The 9,667-nt window shown below is 42.7% G+C and overlaps 2 pseudogenes; one reads left to right on the forward strand and one right to left on the reverse strand.

Annotated features, from left to right (window-relative positions):
- Positions 1-4,956: 4,956 nt before the first annotated feature.
- Positions 4,957-5,620, forward strand: LOC135150755 (NADH-ubiquinone oxidoreductase chain 6-like; annotated as a pseudogene).
- A 3,019-nt stretch (positions 5,621-8,639) lies between these two features.
- Positions 8,640-9,204, reverse strand: LOC135152547 (ATP synthase protein MI25-like; annotated as a pseudogene).
- Positions 9,205-9,667: the final 463 nt, after the last annotated feature.

Consider the following 9,667-nt stretch of genomic DNA (forward strand, 5'->3'; position numbering starts at 1 on the left):
GAGGCGTGGTTATCTGAAGTGGATTCTCTCTTTTGTAGTAGATGCCGAAACCTGCTGCCCATTGACTAAGAGGGGGGCGGGGCGCAGCAGCTACATGGACCCCTTCCTTTCTGTTGTTGCCAGCGCTTTCCCGGGCCGAGTCGGAATTCTTTATTCTATTAGAAAGGGCAGGTAAAGCCCGAAGGCTGCTATCCCAATAGGCCAGCGGGCGGAACGAGGAGAGAGCCCGACAATCATACCACCCGCCACCGCGGTCGAAAAAAGCGTGTTCCCTTCAGATAAGACGCACCGTAGGCCATCCTCGGCCCTTCTTCGTTTTCGATGAAAAAACAAGAAAATATCGATCTCCGAAAGCCTTTCCTTCCCCGCCGCATCTCCCTCCCCTCGTCGAGCCTTTCCTTAAATGGTTGGGGGAAGCATTCCCTTATCTGAACTTGGCGGACATTCTTTCCAGCCTGACTCAAATAGGGGGTGGGGTTGGTTTGAACATAAGCTCAAACATGATTTGAAGGGTCCTAGCTACGCCATGCGTTCAATACAAAATATGGAAAGCAGCAGGGATGACAAAAGAGGGCGCTTTCCTGTGTTTGCACTGAAAAAAAAAGGACCTAAGAGAAGAGCGTCTTCTCTTAGCTTTCTTCCTCCCGCGCCCGCCGCCGCCAAAAAAACAACTTCTTCAACTAGGCCAGCAATTGTGAGCCTACTTCTACCTATCGCCTACTGCAAATGAATGACACTACAGCGCGAAAACGTAGATATTTTCTCAACGTGACACCATAGGGAGAAAATGAATTGGATTGACAACTATGTTATTAGAATGGAGAACAAGATAGAGTGAAAGAGATCTGGGATCGCAAAGCAAGAGCAAAGAAATGCTGAGCAAACGTAACTCAATTCAGACAATTATACAACCCGAGAACAAAGAAAGTATTGGGAAGATGAAATCAGGTGTGTAAACCGGGCCTATGCTATCTTCAGACCCCAGAAGACATCAGGGAAGGTAAAGACAACAGTAGAAGAATATTAAACCTATCACAACTGGTAATGGGCTGGGGGATTATTCTAGCGGAGATCCTTATCCCTAATGATCCAACGATTAAGATACTTCCTTGACAAATTGCAAGGATAAAGAAAAAGCACAACACGTATGGCTATGGAGAGAGACCCATATGGGCTAAAAAGAGAAGCTGAGAAGGAGATAAGCTGACCAACGCTTTTGATGTTGTACAAATATCGTATAAGCATGTGTCAAGGTCGCTTACCCCTAAACCATGGATAGTCACAATGGGATGGAGACGAAAGACTCGAATCTTTAGCAGACTTCTACCCGCTAAGGATAGCTTATGATTAGGAGAAGCATGGCACTACTATGGATAGCTATGATGTAGAGAGCAATGCAAGAATGATGATTCTAGCTTAACTACAAGTGGTAAACGATACCACGACAAGCGAGACAGAGTAACACAACGATTACACTAAAAGCTGAGGCATGACAGCTACTACTATAGGCTCTTCTTCCATTGATATAAGTGGCGCGAGAGCTGGAATGAAGTTCAGATAAGACTGAGGATCATACGCAGAACAAAGAGATAATGCTCATCTTTCAGAACCTTTTAAGCGCGACAAAGAGGTCGAGCATCTTGAGAAAATCAGATGATCCAGAGATAATGCGGCAGAAGATCTTCTATTAAGACACCTACTATATTAGTACAATCAAATCGATCTTCTCCAAGTTCTAATCGTGCCATCAGTTTGGCAATACTAAAGACTTTTCTTTACAGGACCTATTCTCGAGTACATACATCCTAAAGTATCGATAAGACTGTATATACCCGTTGACTAGCTCAAAGATCTAACCAGGCAGATCTGCTATACCGAAGAAAGCCGTTTCTTGTTCATTGCTTTAATAAAAGATAAAAACGGTATCAGAATACCTCTCAAACTCAATACTAGGATACTTCGAGCAAAGCCAGGATCAAAGCTTTCGGCCAAGTATAGATTGAATAAGACGCGCGATTTCACCTAGAGTTGGTATACCATAAGGAGAATGGTGGAGGTAACATATCCTGATTAAATATGAGTTCCATCAACTGAGATATGAGCTGATAGACAGACTTAGCATGAAGGATAGGTTGACAGCGTCTCTAATAAAGGAGTTTTAGGAAATGAAATTCAAGGATTCATCTATTCAAGTGAGTACAACTTTGAAACCCTTATACCTAGAAGACTTTTATAAAAAAGCCCTCGATACTTGATCGATTCAAGATTCGGTAATCATCATTTCTTAAGCACCACAAGAAAACGATATAAGAAACGTGCTAAACCGTGTAAGACCACGACTCATCCTTAGGCGGTAAAAGAACCTCTATAAAACCACGATGACGTCGACTTTTGCGAAACATGATATCAGGATAAGATGATATAAGTACTTCGGCTAATACTTTGAAAAAGCATGACGCAGGGATGAGAAGAGATCTTAGTGGAGATAGATGGGACTCATCCGAACATATTTGTTGTAGAATTGATTCTAATTGATCAAGAGGCATAGACCAACTTGGTAGTTGTCGTTAATCGTTATGAACAAAGGAATATCTTCCAATAGCTGTTGGCGTTACATAAAGACGAGTTAAAGCGCTTTAGAATACAATTATCCATATCCATTAGATAGATAATGGTTTGAGAACGGAACGGTAGACACACTAAGTGAAATGAAGTACATGCCCATTTTTTTCGCTTCTAAGACATTGTTCATTACAATTACTCATATCTACTGACCCTGTAGTAATTATGAAGGCAATCATTAAGGCCTAAAACATACATGCCGAAGAACCACAACCAACACTAGGCCGGGATATTCAATCTAGAAAACGGGGGAACTGCAATGTTGATTTGATCCTCTCAGACTAGCCTTTTGAGCGTAAACTCAACACAATTGTAGAGGATCCAAAAAGGCCATATTTAAGAGAGGATCATAGGAGACGAGATAGGTGTAAAGAGCTCCATAGGAGCTTGACCATCAATACATGGATGTGTATCAACACTGGTGCAAACCAAACCCCGAACAGGTTAATATTAAAAAAAAAACGGTCCAAAGGTACCATTAAAAAGGTTATAACCTCCACTAAGTTTTTATAGTAATTCACATCTAAGACACTTCTCATTCCATCCTGCGACTAAACGAACACAACTCCCGTACCGATGACATCTTCTTACTCATGGATAATGAAGTCGAATTCATCCGTGAGTGTAACTCCTCGTCATCAAACTAGATGGAAATCGAGCATCATGCATGAATAAAACTCTGATTGGGCCTGGATTAAAACGATTCCTAAACCCATAAAGGTTGTCGTTGACTTTTCAATAGACAGTCTATCAAAACCATGATGAAAAGTCAAACAGGAGGATTGACTTTGAAGTGCGCTTCAGACGAATATTCGTCAGATAATACAGACATACGACATATGGGAACCCAGAAACAACTCTTAGGCATTATCTGAGTCTATTTCGATTAATCGTATATTACGAGGAATAGACTGAGACAACAGTGGAGGAATGATGAATCCGCATATGGTTGATCATTAACCCAGAGGGAGTGGGTGGGGGGGCGGTGGGGGGCCTTATCAGGGTGAGTAGTAAGCTAGCGGTCGCGCGCGGGCGGCGTGTGTGCGTGCTGCCTCTCGCTCTGGGTGTGCTTGAGAAAAGCTATCGTAGATCTCAATATTCCGACTGGTGGTATAACGAGATGCAAAACAGAGACGGAAGGCGTAACATGTGATGTAGATACCTACGAACAGATCATATTAATTGAACGTTTTTCTAAGATAGAGTAATAAGAGTGGTTTTTGTGGAAACGATCCCAGCCTATTTTGCATATATGGATATTATGTATACTATAGCTAGCATCTTTTAGAGAAGTAAGCTTAGGGTGTTCTCAGTCGAGCGAAGCCATCACATCCAACAGAAAAGCAGCTTTTAGATTCATATATATCATATACGCTTACAGGAAGCTGACCGCTCGGCACCACCGCTGTGACCTGGTTTACTAGACTACCCATATATGCAGTGAAGAGGCTGGATAACTCAACAACCTCTGATACTTTCCGGGATTGGGCAGCCATAATATGTTGAGACCTTATTAGTCTCTACTCTATGCCTTGGATCTCTTTTAAACGTGAAGTTGCTAACTCATATCCCCGTTGCCCGAGCGACCACTAGTTCTGTAGCCACATTCACACTCTATATTTTGCTAGAACCTAGATAGGTTCCACTATAGAGATAGCCTGTCCTTATACTCTATAAGGGTAGAAGGTGTGTAATCTGTGGCGCTCTTTTTCAATCCAACACTCGAATATCGTAAGAGAATAACTTTTAAGACGCCCAACACTCATCATGCCTTTCTTGGCCCAACAGGCTAGCTCTTTGTCACAAGTCTTTCATTCATAGAGGAGGAAGCGGAACTATAGAGAAGGAAATAAAAATATGAATATAAGAATTTCAATAGACGGAACCCTGGTTTTTCAGTCGGAATCGGAATCGGAATCGGAATAGTTCTTTTCGCTAGCTTTCTTTGCCGGGTGGGAAGGGCCGCTGAAATTCCTTATTTGGGAGTTGGAATTGGACAAACTCAAACAAAAAACACGAGTCGAACTAGAAATGATTTTTAAAGATTATACTGCTACAAATGGTAATCGTAGATTAACTGACGAACCTGATTTCAAACAATATAGTCTAGATAATGTCTTTGATGATAGCGAGTCATTTGCCAAGAACAAATTATAGGAACTGCACAAATATATTTTAATCTCATTAGTCCATGGCACAGACAGTAAAGTTACTGTATTGAGATTATGAATACGTAATGGCCCTTTTGTAGGTATGTATTAGGACTATGGGCCGGGACCGAATCAAATGAATACGAACACCGCCTGTCGTAATAGATCCACTTTTCATGCTCCAGCGTGAAGTTTCCATGTCAGGGAAGGACGACGTACCTATGATACTTTCTGTGTTGTCGAGCCTTGCTTTGGTCTCTGCTTTTGATGTTGTACGTGCTTAAAAATCCGGTACTTCCGTTTCGTTTTCCATCCCAGTCTTTCGCAACACTTCAGGTTTTACTTCTTTTGTAGTCTCGGACTGTTTTCGCGATGATCTTCCCAGATAGTTATTAGGAGCTATAGCCGGTTCATTCCTATTCGTTGTTATGATGTTCCATAATTCAAATAGCGGAGATGCACGAAGAAGTATTGCGCTATTACCGAGTGATGGTATTATTGGCTGCTCTTTTGGTGGGAAATGTCGTTTCATTTTAGATAATGAAAAGCATTCCATTACTACCCAACCCAAGACATACGACCTCTCCCCCTGAGATTATGGGTTTAATGCCGGAAAAGGTACGAAGGTGTGGAACTAATTTGGAAACATGGGGAAATTTACGTATTTATACTTACTATCCGCTGGTTGTTGGTTCCCTAGTCTGATTTTATTAGTAGCCATGGTGGGAGAGAGTACGGACGATGCATAGACTACTAAGGTGAAAAGACAGGATCTATTCCGACGAAAAGGCGATTGATTCTAGGAGGACTATAATGAGGAGACGACAGACCCACTCACGATCGACTAACGAGAAGTCGCGCGAAGGGAGCATATTGGTTCCAACGAAGCCAATCGTGAGAAGAGTCCAGAGTGTGGGGGCTTCTCACATCGACTTGCGCTGCATTAGCTTACACGAATAAATATACAAAGCATAGCTTGACTCCTTATAGGCTAGCACGGGCCAATCTCTATACCTAAGAAGTTTGGTTACAAACCTTAGCGAAGGAAACGTTTCATGTTTCCGGGGGCTACCGTTCTTAGATGAAACCAGAAGTGCCGGAGAACACAAAAGAATCGAATCCATGGCGTTGCCACAGCCTATTATTCAAAAGCTCGGAAATTACGTCTGGGAACAGCCAAAGATAGAAAGACCAGTGCCTGCCTGCTACTGCTTCGGATGGATAATACGACGTTACTGACTCGCCTTCCCTTGCTTTCCATTTCCTTTTTATTTAATAAAGCTGCTCATTCTTCAACCCCAGGATGTGATGACCTATTCTATATTAACTTTAGGCGACTCAGAAAAACCTAAACGATGGATTGTTTCCCACGGTCTTCCCAAACCAATTTACCTATTTGAGAATGTCTCCATCTCCATGTGTGGAGTGATAAGATAAGGACCACTAGGGGCCCGGTTTGTCCTTCTTCCCGCAAGAAACCTAACCCGTCATTATATTCCATACAGCCGTGGTAGGACATCGTATTTCTCATTCCATAAAACAGGTAAGCTCCATTTTTTTTATAGGACCTGAAGGTAGGCTAACCTCTCTCAAAGGGAGTCCTGAGCGGAACTCGTTTGAAAATAACTGCGATATTCCCTTAACTGCAGATTCAATAGCACCGAGTTGAACCCGGAAAGAGAAGAAGCACCGTCTACTCTACTGTCACAAACCGGCCGCAACGACTTGTCACTTTCTAAATAAAAGAAGGTCAGTCACACGGAGGAGATAATGAAAGAGAGCCCAATTGTGCCCAATGCCGGTTTCGACAAGAAGAAGCGTAATATATAGCTCGAAACCGGTTTTCCTTTCTTTTTTCTGGATTGAGATCCAAATCCATCCCGACATCATGAGGCAGCGCAAGCAACCTCTATTACTAAGAGGCAATCACGGTTCGCTCGGTCAGTTTGAAAACCGCATCCTTTTCATTCACCACAAACAAATAATGGAAGGTAAGCCACTAATTGACGACAATACAAGCTTTATACCGGTCATAGACCGATGAGACCTCCTGTTTGATCTTCCCTGAAACTAGAATAGAAGAGAAGAAAAAAGTCAATGAAGAATAAGCTCACAACCTGCTGCTTCGTTCCACTCCAATTCGTTCGTTCTTTGGAGTGGCCTCGTCCTCTTGGTAAGAGACTACTACACGAGATCACATGGTGCTCACAAAAAGAAAAGCAAAAAGACAAAGATAAGGGAGGTAGGAAGCTTCTAGGTGGTGGAAAAAGCGCTAATAAACGTACATAAAGTGTTAATTAAACGTTATTCTGCGCGCGTGAGGAGTGGACATAGACATAACATTTCTAAAAAGAGTAAGAGTTGGGAATTCGTCCAAAGAAAGCTTACTAAGTTTACTTAGATAGTCAAACGAAGCCAGGAATAGCATGCATACGCAAAAGAAAGGGCTAAGATACTTGACTGGGCTTGCGATCGAGGAACTGCTAATAAAGCATGTAATGCATTCAACAAAGGATTACCTCGTTAGGTTTGGGGTCTACTAAAGCTTTTTTTATTCATAGGTTATTCCATCCTTCACTGACGATAAATTGCCGCTTTAGCCCATTGGAAGTAAACCAATGGAATATGCTTATCTGATTCACCCTAAAATCGTTTATCCTACACCTAAATATAGCTAAAAAGTAAAGCGAAAAAGCACACTATCCCACTCTTCTTTCTCCACCGAGGGCGACAGGGGCCTCGCCTAGAACTAAAGGGCTACATTGAATTCCGATCTAGATAAAAGTAAAGCCGCTGCCGCCCAGTCTACTTTATGTTATGGCCGGAATCGACCAACGGAACTAGCAGAACTGGATTTCACACTGCGAATCTTTCACTCTACCTCCGCTTATTAATACCATAAATGTTCCGGCAATTATGACCTTCGCCTGGAATGTTTGTGGGAGCAAATATATCATGTCGATTGCTCAACACTCAAGCAACCCCAGTCGGAGTGCGAAGTGCCAAGTGGAATAAGAGACGCCAGGAGCTAATCGATGGAGAAGGAGTAGGGACTTAAGGGCCTAAAGTTCCAGGCTTTCAATATTGCTACCAGTTCTTGTTCAAGATTGTCTGTCTCCTTCGACCAATTTCCTGGACTAAATCGCAGAGTTCGTGCCACGGGGAGTTGGGTCCCCTCGTTCTTCAAGGAGTGGTTGTATGACTCGCTGGTTAATCTGCTCCTTCAAATGTATCTCCAATATTTTAAAAGTCACGTGCGGCCCTTATAATCTTCATGGTTAAGCCCCCTTGATTACACGGCCGCTCGAAAAAGAAAGAGTATAAAAATACAGGCGCGGTACTAGAAAGCAAAATTAGGCATTATTTCGCAAAATATAGGCCAAAACTTCGTTGACTGTGCGCGTGGGAGAACACTGACTAGAGGAGCAGAGCAGGCAAGAGCATCCAGTGATTTTATCAAGAGAGGGACAGAACCACACTTACAGGAAGAAAACAGCATAAGAAAGAGAATAAGTAGACTAGAGAGCTGAAAGAAACTTATCTAAGCAACGAAAAACAAAGCTGAAATAAGGAATGGGAGAAGCCTTAGTGCAGATCACCTTTCATCACTTTCTCTAGAGTCCGCCCTTGGCCTTGGGTTCATCAGCTATGTGGTCTTCCTCGTTGTTCTTCCATTCTCGAGTACAGATCCAACCACAGGAATCTCTGTATGTATGCGCTGATGGGGCTATACCTCCCGGACGAAAAACGTCTCAACCCTGTAAAATGTATATATATATAATTTTGAGGTTCTGGACGTCTTGGTATTGGATCCCGCTCTTTCTGTTAGGGCATAACATGAATTAGATTCTATTCTCTTCTTTATTCTTAAGAGAAACCCCCCCCACCAGAACCATTCTTTAAGACCACCAAGCCCTCTCGAATGGTTCTACTATAGAAGCTTTCACTGAGACCCGGGGACAAATCTTCACTCAACTGAGAAGTGAAACCTGTGACTAGATCGTCCCTGAAGAAGGATGCGACGGGAAGAATGGCATTTGAGAAGTGTTGCTTGACTTAACATTTAGGTTTCGGCATAACAAAGCTTGCACTGTCTTTTCGCACTTAGGCGCATCTAGATGCGTGCCTTGGTAATGATTCTACTACGGTGCCACAAATCGCCAAGCTGATCATAAGTAATCGTTTGTTGTTCATTGGATTGCCGGAGGAACTACTTCGTTAGTTGGGGCAGTGACTGCGATTTACCTTCTGAATAGCCTGGATTCTCCCGTCGAGATTCACTTTGAAGTCTTCCTAAACTCTTCCGACTGAATATGAGAAGCCTATAAAACAACCGAGCTACTATCATTTATTCATTATAGATTGAGATTCTCGTCGAATCTTGATGCACAATAGATGGAATAGCAAGCAAATAGCATCTTTCTAGCCTCATATTCGTGAATCAATCTCATTTAGAAGCCTTAACTCTATCTGTTCACACGAACGGGAAGTGGTTTAGGAAAGGACTTTAGAATCGGATGCGCCGCCCAGGGCGAGAAGGCCCTGACCCTGCCAACAAGTCAAAATCAAAAAAAAGAAAGAAGAGAACAAAGGAGGTGAAAGCCCTTCTAGGGATATGGCAAGAAATGAAGTAATGAAAAGGAAGTCATCGGGCCACCCCGCCCCCTTTGGATTTCCTCCCCAATTGCTGCGCAAAGTAAGGGTTCGCCCTTTACTTTTTTAGGATATGAAAGGCAAAGTTTCTCGCTGAAATAATTAGGATTTTCTCTTTGAACTCGTCCCGGATGGGCATTATGGCAAAGACAAGAAGAAGACAAAAGGAGAAAATGTTCCCAATGTCACAAATGGTGCCTCCACGGTTGACATCCGATCCAACCTAGTAGTAAGCTATCCGC

The sequence above is a fragment of the Daucus carota genome, chromosome 1 (genome assembly GCF_001625215.2).
Source record: "Daucus carota subsp. sativus chromosome 1, DH1 v3.0, whole genome shotgun sequence".
NCBI classification, from domain to species: domain Eukaryota; kingdom Viridiplantae; phylum Streptophyta; class Magnoliopsida; order Apiales; family Apiaceae; genus Daucus; species Daucus carota.